This window comes from Peromyscus eremicus, chromosome 13 (assembly GCF_949786415.1).
Source record: "Peromyscus eremicus chromosome 13, PerEre_H2_v1, whole genome shotgun sequence".
Classification (NCBI taxonomy): Eukaryota; Metazoa; Chordata; class Mammalia; order Rodentia; family Cricetidae; genus Peromyscus; species Peromyscus eremicus.
Genome location: NC_081429.1, coordinates 60295129 through 60311838, shown reverse-complemented (window position 1 = coordinate 60311838; position 16710 = coordinate 60295129). Strand labels below are relative to the sequence as shown.

At 47.7% G+C, this 16710-nt stretch overlaps 1 protein-coding gene across 1 annotated transcript in view; it reads left to right on the top strand.

Annotated features, from left to right (window-relative positions):
• Window positions 1-16710, top strand: part of Myo1b (myosin IB) — a 177213-nt gene that overhangs the window by 903 nt on the left and 159600 nt on the right. The window lies entirely within an intron of this gene.

The following is a 16710-nucleotide window of genomic DNA, read 5'->3' as shown; positions in this document are numbered from 1 at the left end:
AAGATTTTGCAGTGAATCAGGATACTTATGTACGTGTATATCTGTGCATTTCATTGTCGAATAGGCAGACAACAAAACAAAACACCCAAACAAAATCTGTGTTTTGACACATGGTTTATACCTTGGCTGACCTGGAACTCAGAGACCCGCCTGCCTTTGCCTCAGTGCTGGGACTAAAGGTGTGCACCACCACCTCCCGCCCTAGTGTGTAGAATCATTTTGACAAAATAGTTTTCTCCATCATCATAGAGTATAGTATGATACATTTCCAAGAATATTTGAGGCTTGGGAACCACCAGGAAATCAGACGTTGCTAAATAAATGAATCAGATGATGTAATACCGAGTGGAGAATTCTTTTGTCCTTGGTCCTAGAAAAAAAAAAAAAAAACCACCCAACACTCTTTTTGGGGTTGGGTTTTGAGACTGGAGCCAGGGCTTCAAGTGCTCTGTGCTTTCCCGCTGCCTGTGGACCAGCTGGAGTGAGAGAGAGGAGAACATGCTTGACAGTGAGTAGTTCTCTCTCTCTCTCTCTCTCTCTTTTTTTTTTTTTTTGGTTTTTCGAGACAGGGTTTCTCTGTGTAGCTTTGCGCCTTTCCTGGGACTCACTTGGTAGCCCAGGCTGGCCTGGAACTCACAGAGATCCGCCTGGCTCTGCCTCCCGAGTGCTGGGATTAAAGGCGTGCACCACAGTTCTCTCTTTTTTAAGAGGAGTAGAATTGAATGTAGTATGTCAGGCCTTAGTGAAACTGACCCCGTCCTAGACTAGAATTGACAATCTCAGAAGGACTGGCCGAGCTCAGACCGGGAGTGAGCCTTGGGGATTGAGTGATGGATGCTTCTGAGCAGGGCATTCCGAACAAAACTGTTTGGGGAGGAGGCGGCTGACATTTCCAGGCATTGATGGTTATGCCTGTGGGACACCGATGGAAGAGACCCAAAGTCCAGGGCAGGTTAGAGTTACTGTGGTGATAACTGTGGTGATAGCAGCCTTCTGGCCGGGACCCGCGCTGCCGTTGGACAAGCTGAGGGGCCACCGTGAAACCACCGCTTGGGCCATTTACTGCTAAGAGGAGCTGGAGCCGAAAGCCTGTTAACCTTAGAAGGCCAGTTGGGAGCTTACTCTGGGGGAAAAATGTTCTGTGCCCGCTAAGTGATGGAAAAGAGCTGTGCAGACTCCTGCCTGTCCTGTTGGAGGGGATGTGGTCAGGCTCTCGGGCCAGGCTGTAAAGCGGTGGAACATGTCCTCAGAAGCCATTGTGATGTGGAGCTGGAGTGGGACGGTGTCCAAGTGTTGCTGGCGAAGCACTGTGCCACAGACAGTCCACAGAGTGACTCTCTCTTTTTTTTTTATTATCCCGCCCTTCTAGACTTTCCATTCATACGAGCTGTTTTGTTAAGCGCTGTTCGGTTGGATGCCTCCCAAGTGCTCTTTGGTCCATACATTAACACAATGTAAAGCCTAGTGCTGCTGGAGGCATGAATGGGAGACTCCTTAAATAGCTAGCTGGTTTCGGGCCTCTGGTGTCCCAGTGGATGTGGGATTGTGCGATACATCAGGCAAGAGGTTGCACACCCTTCTGGGATGAATCATCACTTTGTCAAATCTGGAGTTTAGGGCTGGCTTTCCTGGGTGCTGCACAGCTCTGCAAAGCAATGGGGATGGACTGACATCACTGGGGAAGAGTGTGGGCTGGGAGTGGGCCGGGTATTTGTCTAAGAAGAGAACGGTGGTGTCCTGGGCATCTCTTGGGTGTCCATGCGTGTACCACTTGACCTCCTCTGGGGCAAGGTGTGTGTCTCTTCCATCTCTGCCCCATTGTGACAGCTAGACATTTAGATTTTAATGAAATAGGCTAATGCTAGTTAGAGTTACCGCTGAGGAGGTTCATTATGTGCAGAATTTTACAGACATCCTCTCTATATTAGTCTTTAAAATAACTTGGCCAAAGGTCTCAGTTAGCCCAGGTTGGCCTTGAGCTCCTGATCTTCCAGCCTCTTCTTCCACCCCCCAGGCTAGCCTTACAGGCACAACCCACAGTGCCCAGTTAAAATTATTATTACTATTATTATTTTTTGTTGTTGTTGTTATTTTGTTTTGAGACAGGTCTTTTCCTCCCAGACTCTCCAGAAATCACTACATAGCCTGTGCTGGTTGTTAGCGAAAGGCAATCCTCCTGCCTTGGCCTCCCGTGTGCAGAGATTGTAGGTGTGAGCCAAAGCTCCCAGCTCAGTGCATTGCCTCTTCTTCTGTTCTAGTTCCGCAGGTCTCTAGTAAGTGACGGACGTGAGGTTTGAGTGCCTGATTCTAACTAACACGTGTAATTGCTGGGCGTGGTGCTGTATGCCATTAATCCTCGTAATCTGGAGGCAGAGGCAGACAGTGAGTTCAAGGCCAGCCTGGGCTACTGAGTTCCAGGATAGCCAGGGCTATGTGGAGAGACCCTGTCTGAAAGAACAAACAACAAGCATAAACAGAATAGTGTGAATAATCATAATTTGACTATTCACTTGAATCTTTGCAGGTTCCAAATCGTTATCATGTGTATTATAATTGATCCCTCCCAAAGCCACTGTGAAGTAGGTTTGGAATGCCAGATCCAGGGACATTACTACTTTTAAAATATCATGGTTTGAAAGGTGTATATGAATGCTTAAAAAATACTCCACCCCACCGGGGTCTTATGTAGGCCAGGCTGGCCCAGATCTTACTATGAAGCTGAGGATGACCCTGAATATCTGTTTCTCCCGCTTCCCCGTCCAGAGTGCTCGATTACAGGCTTGTGCCGCCTCGCTTATGAGGCTGTGGAGGTTGAATTCAGGGCTTCCTTCATGCTAGGCAAGCACTCTCCCAAGGGAGTTACATCTCCAGCTCTCTTTATGGCTGTGTAGTCGAGGCTGGCCTGGAATTTGCCGTCCCTACACCCTGTGAACACTGGGATTAAAGGCGAGTGCCACCACACCCAGTTTACATAAACAACTTTATTTATAAAAAGTTAGGCTGCCAACATTTAAAAATAAGTTCTTAAAAAAAAAAAAAACATTTCAGACTGGTAGAGGAGTTGACTTTATATAGGATTATCCGTTTTCTCTTTCTTGAAGTCCATTTTAGCTCTTTTTATCTTAAAGCCTTTAAGAAACACTGCCCTTTGCTCCTCAGCTGAGACCCAGGAGGAATGTGATGCCGAGAGGAAGTGGGACATCAGAATTGGAAACACACGAAGCTGCAGGCTGAGGATTTTCCCCAGCACATGCTCTCCGCCCCGGCGGGGGCCTTTTGCGAAGACATTCTTCCGTAGGGAAGTGTCAAGGGTCTCCTTCACTGGATGCTCTGAGGTCATCACATTACTGAGCTCTGTGGGAACACACTCCACATGATTTGTGTGCTCAGTCCTTCCCCACTGGGATGTGAACTAGTTTAGACATCAGGGTGGAAGGGAAATAGGGATGACCTGTGTCCTTGGACTGGAGCAGAGTGGTGCTGGGCAGAGTGACCATCAAGCGCAGGAGCAGGATGGGAGTCTTATATTGACACACACGAATTATTTATGGAGTTCTTAGAATGCTCATGGAAAGATTAAAAAAAAATCACATTCCCCCCCTTACACACACACACACACACACACACACACACACACACACACACACCCCATACATGTATACATACATAGACATGTTTCCTAAGATGAGAATTTAGAGACTGTAAATTGTGCCTTTATTTGACTTAAGTATTTTAGCCCAGGATACTACTGGGGTCTCCAGGGTCAATGTCGTAGCAGTGACTTGGTCTATTTATGCCCGTTAACTTCTCTGATAAAGGCAACACAGGCCCTGCAGACCGGTCCTGAAGCAGTGCTTGGGGGGTGGAGGGAGAAGGGCCCTCAGCAGACTTCTCTTGCAGCTTTTTGTGGGCCGTGACAGTTTTGGGTGCCTTCCTCATCAGGCTGTATTTTATTAAACACCCAGCTGAAGTGAGACCCTGTATTCGACACCCTTCAAAAGCAATAAAGGAAATGCATCGTGCCTCCGAGGGCAGCGTCGCAGGGAAGATGGGTGTTGTGGAGATGGAGAGAGTGGCCGTGCCAGCTGTGGCCGTCCAGGCCAAGGCCGCACATGCTGCCCAGATGAAAGCTGAAAATAAACAGAAGCAGGAGCGAGGAAGGAGACGAGGTGCCAGCTCCGTCCTTGGCTTCGTTTCCTTCAGTTACGATGATGTGAGAAGATTCAGGCCCTGCACCCTGAGCGCCAAACCTGGAGTATCACGATCCATTTTGTGGGAGAAGGAGCGAACACCACGTGGGTTCTTGGCGAGTACTTAGCTCCGGCATCCTTCCGTCCTGTGTTCATGGTGACTGTAGTTCACCACCGCCTCCAGGGTATTTCACAGTGACTGGTGACTGCAGTTCACCACCACCTCCAGGGTATTGAGTTTTGGACTGTGCTGAGCAAAATACACCAAGTCCGTAAAGGAGGGATCTCTCTTAGTCTCTTTTCCTGTTGCTGTGTTAGAATATCTTGTTTTGTTTTTTTGTTTTTTGTTTTTTGTTTTTTTTGAGACAGAGTTTCCCTGTGTAGCTTTGGAGCCTGTCCGGGAACTCACAGAGATCCGCCTACCTCTGCCTCCCGAGTGCTGGGATTAAAGGTGTGCACCACCACCGCCTGGCTAGAATATCTTGACAAAGGAATTTAAAAGAAGAAAGAGTTCATTTTGGCTCACACTTCAAGGTACAGTGAGTCCTGGCTGGGAAGTCAGGGCATCGGGAGCTCGAAGCTGCTGGAGATATTTTTTACCACAGTCAAGAGTCAGAGGGCAGTGACCTGCTGATCTCAACTTTCCCACTTAATGCAGTCCAGGGTCCCAGCTGGAGAGATGCTGCCCACAGACCCACTGTGGACGGGTCTTTCCACCTCAACACGGTCAAGGTAATCCCTAGACGTGCCCAGGGGCCCATCTTCCTGGGAATTCTGGATTCTGTCAAGTTGACACTAACCATCACCTTCCTAGTCCATGTTATACTCTGGGCTATTCATGATATTGTTCCCTAAGTACTTGGTTTATTATTATTATTATTAGTGCATGCATGTGCACAGTACATGGCCTACGTTTGTCCCCTTCCACCTTGACAGGGGCCCAGGGATGAAACTTAGGTCACAGGACTTGTGTGGCAAGCACTGAACTATCTACTGGCCTTGGGCCACTTTCAAGGAGTGTTTTTAAGGATTTAGAGAGAGCACCACTTTGGAGAGAGACTCCCCCCTTCCTCCTTTACTTTGTCACCAGGCTTCAGACTTCCTGTGTGTGCCCTTGCCCGGCCCATGGCTGGGAACATGGGTCGGTCTCTCTCACTTCATCCTCCTCTTCTGGATTTTGTGCTCAGCTCTCCAGGCCTGGTTCTTATCACCACAAGACTTGGTTCTGAGAAGCCAGGCCCTGGCTGGGGACCTTTCTTGTTGGTTCTTCCAAGCCCCCAACCGCGCCTCTCTTTCTGCAGGAGTTAGGTGCTGTGGAGGATTGTGGGAGCTTACCTGGTCTTACCTCTGGTCTTCAGTGTACCCGGGGGAAGTGTGCTGTAGACAGTGCAGGGGTAAAGTGAGTGTGAAATGGTGATGCTGGTCTGTGAGTGGCCTGTGGGCGGCCTGTGAGCAAAGTCGGGCAAAGGGGTGTTAGTAGAATTTATTGTTTTTTAAGTTTTTAAACTTATTTCAAAAGAGAATCTGGGTGATTAGATTTTATCCTTCACGTAACTATCACAAAGATTTCCCCTTAATATGTCATAAAAATGTCTGGGGCTGGTGATATAGGGTCCTTGTCTAGTGTAAAAAGAGTTTAATCTGTAGTGGGGGGGACCAAATCACCCCAGTCTCTTTTAAATGAGGCAGTCTCATCCACTGGGTAGCCCAGGCTGGCCTTAGGCAGTCTCATCCACTGGGTAGCCCAGGCTGGCCTTAGGTAGTTCTCATCCACTGTGTATCCCAGGCTGGCCTTAGGCAGTCTCATCCACTGGGTAGCCCAGGCTGGCCTTAGGTAGTTCTCATCCACTGTGTATCCCAGGCTGGCCTTAGGCAGTCTCATCCACTGGGTAGCCCAGGCTGGCTTTAGGCAGTCTCATCCACTGTGTAGCCCAGGCTGGCCTTAGGCAGTCTCATCCACTTGGTAGCCCAGGCTGGCCTTGAACTCGAGCTTCCTTTGCCTGTCTCCAGAGTCCTGGACTTACCCAATCTGAGAATTCAGTATCTTTAGATAGCTTTTAGAAAACCGAATTGAAAGAGCAATGGAAGAGATGACTAGCTGTTGGTCTTACGTGTCACAGACCTGTTACTCTCCTTCACTGGTTTTATGAAGGATTTTCAGGCAGCAGCCTAAAAAACCACACACACACACACACACACACACACACACACACACACAGACACACACACACACACACACAGACACAGACATATATACAGACACCACACACAGACACACACAACACCATACACACACAGACACACAGACACCATACACATACACACACACACACGGACACAGACACACACGGACACAGACACACAGACACCACACACACAAATACACACACACACACACACACACACACGGACACAGACACACACACAGACACACAGACAGACACCACACACACAAATATACACACACACACACACACACACACACACGCACACACACAGACATATATACACAGACACCACACACAGACACACACAACACCATACACACACAGACACACACACAGACACACACACAGACACACAGACAGACACACAGACAGACACCACACACACAAATATACACACATACACAGAGACACACACACACAACACACACACACACACATGCACACACACACACACACAACTGATTACAAGGTTCCTGCTGTCACACTCACAATTTCCAGTGTATAATCTCCCCCCACTCCCTGCTCCTTCCCTTTAAGTTCTGTACTGTTAGCCCCTGCAGAGCTGTTTGGAGTGTTCAGATAGGAAACATGCTTGCTTCCTAAGCTGACCATTTTTCCCCCTTGAAAATGCTTCAGAAGAATTGCCAGTGTTCATTCATTTTAGAGCCAGGGCCAGCTGCCTTGAGGAATAGCTTAATTTTCATAAACATTGGGTTTGTGCCAGTTTGCATTTCTAGCTATATTTTTCAGTCCTCACATAATCTACTTACATTTGGAGTGGGAACCATGGTTTTGAATGAGCACTGACATGATGAGCCCTGTAGGAAAAAGTTCTCATTTGCCTGAAATTTCCAGGGTGTAGAGATGTATTCATAGAAGTGTGTGAATTGCCACTCTGGGTTGGACTTAGGGCTTGTTCCTGTAGTGTTCTGTGACATTTAGGGAAGGAAGTGTGGTGCAACTTTAGATCCAGTTTTATAAGGACCCGGGGGTGTCTTGAACATCTGTAGTAGCGTAGTTTCTGAAAAACGTCCCAGACCTCTCACCTTCCTTAAAGACAGAACTTGTGAAGTTGGTATTTTGACTGTGAATCCCGGTTCTGGAATAACGTGGTTGAGAGGAGGCTGGGACCTAAGGGTCACGACGATCACTCCTTTACTGTACACATCCAGGCTCGTAAAGTTGTGGGGCTGACAGATCTAGGAACGTGACCCCAGCCAGGCCTTGGACTGGTTGCTTTCTTGCTGTGGAGATGGCTCACTGTCCCCAGACCCATTTAAATCTGCGCCTGGCTTGGCTATTTTTTGCTAAAAAGCATTCTTACCACCCACGACTCCATTTTCTGCGACCCTTTACCCACTTAGTTCATTCCTGCATTCAGCTTGCTCTCTCTCTCTTCAGATCCTTAAGCCTTTATTCTGGTTTAGACCTTTCAAAGCGTTTGCCCAAAATAGGTTGTTCCACAAAAAAAAAGTAGTAGAGTGGAAAAAATAAAGCTCATAAATTCCATAAAAAAGGGTTCCTTGGCCAGTGTTGGAGCTGCTCCGTTTGAAGTAAGTTTTCCGTGCAGGAAGACCTCCCGCCCGGTCTTTGTGGGTGTCGTGCACAGTGAAGTTGGGAGAAGGAGCTGTCACACATCCTGACGGATGCCTCAGGCACCGTCTCGAGAAATCTTGTTTCCACAGAACTCTGCCGGGGTCACTTCATTGTACATCTTTAGATCCCTGGCTCTCCGACTCTGCGGAGAATATGTGTCCTGCACGAGCATACACTGGAAATAGCGTTGTGTGTCCACCATAGTGTATGACTGGGGTGCACACCGTTTTCCATGCTCACCAGTCGTGTGTTACACACAGCTGCCCCATGTGTCTCCTTTCAGGTTAATGTGTGCGCATGTGTGTGTGTGCGCACTTGTGTGCGTGCGTGTGTGCGTGTGTGTGTGTGTGTGTGTGTGTGTGTGTGTGTTACTGGAATTGCACATATTCAAGTAGAAATTCAGGAGAATCGACGGCTTTTATATTCGTGGCTCACTGCCACACATGTGATAGACCTCTCTGTTTACTTCGGTTTTTTCACATCTCTCTGGTGAAATTTAATACGCAGTTTGTGTGTGAGTCTTTCCTATCTTTGAGATTTTTCTGGGTGTTCATGGCTCTCGTGGTCGTTGTGACGGGTTGTTTAGTGCCTTTGTGACTGCTGTGTTTGGTCCATCAAGAAGGGATTGGCTTTGTTCGTAGACGGCTTTAGGATGATTGCGCTCTTGTCTCACTGGTACTTGCTATGGGAATCTGAAGTCAGGTGGCTTTCAGTAGAGCAGGAAGTAACGTCAGCATGCATCGGAAGTGTCACATTTCATTTCAGTTTAAAAACTATATACTTTTAGAAGTAAGGGAAGGTGACCTCTAGTTATTTAAATACATTCATTGGTTTATTCATCAAATATTTGGATGCCTGCTACAGAGTCATAATAGTGAACAGGTGATGTGGTTTAACTTCCGTGGAAGAGTGAGAGATTTGGAGATGGACACGGATCACCACATCTCTCTCCTCCTCTTCCTCTAGTCCAGACTGACATGGAACCCATGCTCCTTCATCCCCCCAGTGCTGCGAGTGGCCGGCCGGTGCTGCAGCCTTGGCACAGAGCCATCTATCCTTGTGATGGTGGTCTGAAGGAAAAGGACAGGGGCCGGAGAAGAGGCAGATGGCGGGAATGGGGTCGAGGTTGGGGTATGGAGAGGGTCTGTGTGAGGAAGTGAACATTTACCAGGCTACTGGAAGGATGGTTTTAGTATTGGAGGAGGAGCAGGATTGAATAACTCTGTAGACAATGGAAAGGAGGTGTCTGCTGGAGAGAGCCCTTGGCAGGTGGCCCACTGACCTTCCGGAGGTCCGGTGGCTTACAGCTGCCTACAGCTTCAAGGAATCCAACACCCCCTTCCCCACATGCCCCCCCCCATCCTCACGTGCCCCCCCATCCTCACACATGCAGCATATACTCAGAGACACACATACACAAGAATGAAAAGTAAATTAGAAAAAACGAATCAGTCAGTTGAGCCTGAGGTGCGTTGTTCTGCATGGAGGGCTGGGGGGCTTCCGTCCTCACCAACTAAATCAGGTCGTTACTTAGTAAACTGTGGCCTGAGGGAAGCCAACATGGAGGTACTGGTTCCTGGTCAGTGTGAGCTTCTTCCCCAAACCAACAAATCTGCTCTGTGGTGCAGCCGGACACCCCACTTCCAGGTTCCCTGCCCCCAGCGCCTTTAGTTCTGACAGCCCCCCGGGGCTCGCCTCACGCATGGCCTGTTTGACTTTATGACGGCGTGAAAGTGATAGGCATCCAGTGGAAACGGTACTTTGAATTTTTATTTTTTCCCCCAGGCTAGCAGCAATATAGCTTGTCGCTCTGTCTAGATGAGGGACGGAAGAGGAGCCGTGATGACTCCCTCAGCCACATGGGCCGCAGGGTGGAGAAGTAAAACCTGCAGTAACCTGCAGCGTCCTGCGTTGCTCTGCTGGGAGCTCTGGAGGAGGCTGGGTATAGTAAATGCAGTTTTGGCTCAGGATATTTTTAGCTTCTGGTGGTGTTTGGGGGACGAAGCTCCATCATTAGTTAAACAATGGTATGCTGCAGTCATCACCACTGACCGTTCTGTTGGGCGTCTGAGATCCTGTGAAGCAGTTGTCTGCGTTCGGAGGTCAGGTCTGCTCCTTTTGGAAGGGCCAGGTGGAGGGTGGAGGGTGATCTGGATTCCGCTGACGTCCTCACGCCTTGTTCGCCTGGCACAACGGCTCTCTGGTCATCAAGGCTTTGCATTTGGGGCACCCCCATTTGAGCCTTCCTTTGAGTCTAATCTTTCTAAGTGAGAAGCAGTGTGGCGCACTGGTGCTGATCCAAACATCCGCTTTGACCCTTGGCTTTTGTATTTAATGTTGCTGGCCTGTGTCTGTGGACTTCCTGTTGCGTCTATGTGTCTGCCCGTTTCCTCATCTGCAAAACGTGGTACAGAGTCTTCTCTGGGCTGTCGTGGGGATTGTGTGAGGAGTGTGTGTGTGTGTGTGTGTGTGTGTGTGTGTGCGCGCGCGCGCACATGTATCATGTTAGCCCAATACAAGGACTCTATATTAGTTCCTATCCCTCGGTCTTTTTGAGAGTGGATTCCTAAGGCTACTCCTCCCTCAGATATTCAAATCTGTTTGATTTGTGTGTATAAATTATGACCAGCAGAGACTGGACGGGTATGCAGGAAGAACCATGGCCCAGGAAAAGTGTTGCCATGATTGTTAGGATAGTTGAGCGACAACACTTGTTAACCTTTCATTGTTTCTTCCCTGGCCACTGATAATATGATACAACTCTTGGGAAAAGGAGAGGCCAAGCTAGCCTTCGTTCAGGTGCTGCAGGCTGAGGGATGGCAGAAGGATTGGCGGCCTGGCGCTGGCAGCGTCCACCGGTGGAGCGCCTTCCCGTTGTGTTTAAAAGCTGCAGAAATGTGGCGGTGTTCAACCGTGTTCAAACAGCCTCCACGGAAAGCTCCCCAGAGTTAGCGGGTGGGCTGTGTGCGTTGGGAGCCCCTCTTTTTGGAGAGGCGCTTCTGGTGTCGCTTCTCCGTGTTCCCGTAGGGCGTCATCTGCCACTCCTTTGCTCTCCTCTCTTCCTCCTCCCCTGAGTGTCTCCTTCCAATGCCTGCCTCTTTCTCCACTTGCTGTCCTGCAGGAATGATGTATATGCTCAAAGAGTAAATTTGATTTCTTACTCCATGGTAAAAATATTTTCACCGTCTCAATCAAGTGGCCCTTTATTTAGTCACACCTAGAACCTGCAGGTGAAGTTATGAACTAATTGAGACCAAGGTTCCAAGAACACCCAGTGTCCTGGAGGGTTGGATTCTGAAGGGAGGGAGGGTGTCCAAGGGAGTGCTGGGCTTGAGTTTTCCCCTGTGCCCATTTACGTGGGGTTAGTCTGCATTGCTGCCATTGTGCATGTGTTGGAAAATTTGAACTTTTCTGTACTGGTAGAGTAGAATTCTGGAAAATTACCCAACACATTTTCACAAAGAAACCATGCCAAATCTGATAAGTTTCCTCAAAACCTCGTCACTTTTCGTTTCTTTCATGGAGTGTCCATCAAGCTTCCCAGCCTCTCTCTTCTCTTTCTCTCTTTCTGTAGCTGCGCGTTGAGAAGTGCTCTTTTCTATTAAGTTTATCTACAGGAATCGATTGTTAAGTAGTTTCTCAGAATAATCCCGTCAGGCCTCAGAGGTATGTGGGGATCGGCAGCGGAGCCTGGTGTCCTGAAGAGTTGCGTACTGGAGAGATACTGCTGATTTCAGGGAGATTGCAGTTGAGTTGGAGATTTAAATAAACAGAAGTAAGGCCTGCGTTTGAAACTTTGCTCTGTCATTTGTTGTTCAGCTGGAATTTGAATGTAGCAAACGTATTTACATTATTTCCGTCTGTCTTAAGTCTGTTGCAACCACAGCAGGGTCCGTACGATCAATAGTGTGATCATAACTAGGATTGATTGCCTTTCAGAAGTCTTCATCATAATGATTCTGTTTGAGCATGACAGCAGGTGCAGGGATGTCTGTCTGTCCGTGCTGCTCGGTGGGTGTTATCATAGAGCCACGCAGGAGTTGGCATGTCTTTGCAGGTTGATTTCCTGAACTCTGATTCTGTGGTGTTCAGTTCAGCCTGGGCATGGCAAGGCTGAGACGTGAGCCTTGAGGAGATCACAGTGACATTGTGAGTTCACCTTAATGCTTGGCAATTTGAAAACAAAACCCAGATGTAGGGCAGAGGTGAAGGCAAGCTGTGCCATTCTGCGCCTGAGGGGGTGACCTGCTTTGTGTCGATGGCCCTGGAATGTAGCTCCTGAGTAGGTTTCTGTTGCCCCAGCAGTCTTTGGGCTGCCAGTGGCTACCTGGTTCACCTTCGCCTTGTGTGATCAATCTCTTACAGCTTTTAGCTCCAGCTTGTGGCTGGTGAGCTTTTCGTACTGGAACTGTCTGCCTTGGGTGATGAGTCCCCGCTCTGCAATTGTGTACTGTTTGTGTCCAGTTGGGTTTCTTGAAATAATCAGTTTTGAGGGTCTCACGCTGAATAACGAAGAATAATTGGGTGGAGAGGGAACTGTCTCTGTGAGAGTTTGTGTTGGGATTGCAGCACATATAGCAAGGAAATGGAGTGTCGGCCGAAGGGACTTAGGGACTTAGGGCTTCCCTGGTACACTTCCGGCTTGTCCCCAAACCATCCAGAGAGTATGAGATTATTAGAACTCTCCTTTGGCTATTTATATTAGACAATAGTTTTTAAGAACGTTACACAGAGTTTGGAAAGTAGATTACAAAAGATGCTCGTCAGAGACTGTGACAGCACATACCGACCTGCACAGCCTAAGCCAGACGAAACCCCGGCACTGAGAAGGGGAGGGGGAAAACGTCCTACCCTGACCGAGAAATGATTTGCAGTTGATACCTGCTGGGCGAGGGAAACTTCTCCAGTGGCATGCCACTGGGTGGATGAACCAGCTACACTCCAGGGAAGGCCCATGGGTAGTTGGCCAACACAAAACTAATTATCTGTCTGTCTATCTGTCTTGTGTGTGCCCTTTTGGTTTTCTTTTCTTTGGGTCTTTTTTTTTTTGTCTGATTTTTTTTTTTTAATTTGTTTTGATTTTCATTTTCTCGGTTGGTTTGCTTTTTTGAGAAATAAAGAACGTGAAGTTGGATGGGTAGGGACATAGGAGTAATTTGGGATGAGCTAGGGTAGAGGAAAGAATATGATAAAAATATATTCTATGAAAAAACAAATTTTAATAAAAGAATTAATAAAACATATTTTAAAGCCTATTACCAGTTTGGGGATGCCACTCAGTTGGTAGAGTACCTATCTACCATTCGGGAGGCCCTGGATCTGATCCCCAGACTGCGTTAAAGTAGGCGTGGTAGTTCATGCCTGCATTCCAACCTTAGGAGTTAGAGGCAGGAAGTCAAAGTCATCATTGATTTGATCTTGGATTTGATTTTGATAATGAATTGGAGGTCAGCCTGGGATACGTGTGACCCTGTTTTTTTGTTTGTTTATTTTTTTTAGCATAGTACCTTAAAAATGAAAACTATAGTCATTTCTGAGTAACTCTTTCAGACCTGCGTGTATCTATGGGCATTTTCTGTGTTGCTGCTCAGTTTTGAAATGTCATTGTTTTGAATTGTCACACAGTGAGATGCTTTAATACACGTAACACTATGTGTCATGTGTCGTGATCAGATCTCTCACAGCAAATACCGCTGAGGATGCTGCTGCACAGTTGTCCAGACACGGTTCCGTTGGATGCTGTAATTTCTTTGGCATATTCCTTTATTTTGGGGCAGTTGGGTTGGTTTGCTATCACAAATGATCCTGTGGATGACCTTTTAGCGACTGTAACGTCTTCCAGATTTTGGATGATTTTTCTACCAACAGAGGCAGAGAATGAGGTGACTGTAAAGATTTCCGTGAAGATTTCCATCATGTTTGGGTGGTACAAATGGACTGGAGGGGCAGGAGGAGTTGAAATATAGGAAAACACCCGTTTCTGGCTTGCATGATGTTAGCACAGACAGGGCTGCAGGAGACTGGTTCCTTTTGGTATGTGTAGCTCATCCAGGAAGTGAGGGAGTTTCATCGCACTGTTGAATTGTCCGGCTGGAGCCTGGGGAGGAGTCAGCGTCTGGGGTCCAGATAAAGGGATCTTGATGTCTAGGTGTGGTTCAAGCTGTAGATACGATTAAGCCTTGGATACGTGACTAGAGCCTGGACTGAGAAGAGAAGATGGATGACAGGACTCTGGGAACATGGTTTTGTGGGTAGAGGAGGAGGAGCTACTAAGTCAGGGTGGTAGAAGTGGCCACATGGTTGTAGGGGGCGGCTCTAAGAAGGGGTGCAGTGGCAGGCCACAGAGACATGGTGACATATTCTTTTAGATGGTTTCAAGGCTTATGTGGAGAGAGATGGGTTTCTAGGAAGGGTAGTGCCTGTCCCAGGTAGACTGTCGGAGACCTTAGGTGTGGATGAAGAGACAGGCAGTTGCTATAAGGGGCTATAGGATGCTGTCAGCTTGCCAAGGCTTCCATAGCTAAACACTGCGGGGCAACTTAAATCACAGACCTATTCCCTTATAATCTAGAGGCTAGAAGTTCTAAACTGAGATGTCAGCAGGCTTTCCAAGATCTCTTCTAAGGCCTTTGGAATGGCTTACAGATGGCTGCCTTGTATTCCCACTGGGTCATCCCTTGATCTGTCTTATCTGCCACCTCTTCTTTCTAAAAAAATATTTTATTTTATGTGTATGGATGTTTGTCTGCATGGATGTCTGTGTACCACCTCTGGACCTGGTGCCCGAAGAGGCCAGAAGTGGGCATTGGATCCCTAGATTCCCAGCACCTAGAGATGGTTGTAAGCCACTCTCTAGGTGCTGGGAATCAAACCCAGGTCCCCCAGAGGAGCAGCCAGTGCTCTTAACTGCCGGGCCACCTCTCCAGTGCCCCGTCCCTTGTTGTTGTAGGGTCTGCTCGAATCCTCCCCTTTATCGTGAAAGACCCTCTCTCCAAAGACAGTCACGGTTTATGGTACTGGGACTGACCGCTTCATCAAGCCAGCTTTGAGAAAACAAATTTAGCCAACATACATGGTCTGTGAGCCCAGAGACCTCCCCTTGCCTGCGCCTCCACACTGCTGACGTCTGGCTATTCTCGGCCCCTCTGGTCCCTCTTGTTCTTTCCCAGTTCTGTACATTTGCATCTTGGCCCTTATCACGAACTCAAGTTCATCTGTCTCTCTTCAACTCTTATTCAGTCACCGCTCCATCTCTTGTGGCAAATGCTTAGTGTCCCAGTCATAAAGTTTGTGTCAGTTGCCTGGGGGCGGCAGTGGCGGTGGCGCAGGCCTTTAATCCCAGCACTTGGAAGGCAGAGGCAGGTGGATCTCTGTGAGTTCAAGGCCAGCCTGGGCTACAGAGTGAGTTCCAGAACAGCCAGGACTGCTTCACAGAGAAACCCTGTCTTGGAAAACCATTTAAAAAAAAAAAAAAATTACATCAGGTGAACTGTCAATTGTATTTGTATTTGGTAGCATGGAACCACCATGGGACCCCGGGCTCATGGTTTCTCTTACTGTGTTCCTCAGTTTGTGGTTGGAAAGAAAAGCACTGTGGGAATATCAGTTTAAGTCCAGGTTCAATACAAACTTTGCATCTGAGTTTTCCTTATATTTCACAAGTTAGTTTTTTTCCTCCAGAGTTTGGCTTTGAGTTCCTTTTCCTTTTAGGAGCCACTTTAGTTAAAGTTAGGCTGAGTGGGGTTGCAGTCCCAGCAGAGTCTGGGGGCAGTGAGTATGTTATAACTGACACACATACTGTCTCTTTATATATATGCACACACAGACTTACAGAGACACACTCAGACTTGCACATAGACACATATATAGACACACACACAGACATACACACAGACATACACACAGACGTACAGACGTACACACATACACAGACATACAGAGACACACTCAGACTTACACACAGACACATACATAGACAGACACACACAGACATACACACAGACACATACACACACACACACACACACACACACACACACACACACACACGGCATGGAGGGTTAAAGCTGTGTAGGTATTAAGATCCTGTCCGATGCTGAGCTGGATACCCAGACACGCATATTAATAAAGGAATCAGAGTAGTCATAGAGTAAACACTAAGTGTTTGGTTGTTCCAGGTTTCTGATGTGTGTGTGTTCACCTAGAAATGAAGGATTTCTGTTATGTGTATGTGCGTCTCAGACGGTCTTCTTTTACTGTAACAGAGTAGCTGAGCCTGGGTAATTTATTTAAAAGTCTTACTTCAGCTCATCGTTTTGGAGATCCAAGAGCATGCACCAGCATCTCCTTGATTCATGGCAGAAGGTGGAAGGCACGTGAGCCCATGTGGAAGAGAGGGAACAGGGGAGTGATCTTGCTGCATAACAGCCCTTTATAGGACCAACCCCGTCTCAGGAAAAGCTGTTAGTGACCTAAAAACATCCCAGCAGCCCACCACCTCTCAACATTGCTACAATGGGCAATGAAACCTCACTGTGAATTTTGATTGGAACAATCCATATTCAGACCATAGCAATGCCTATAGATGGTTTTCTTCATCCAGTATGTTGAAATATATTAGTATTGTTTCTACATGAAAAGCCATAGCTTTTTAAAAATTTGCCTGGGCCTCACGTCATTTGGATGGAGCCCTCCCT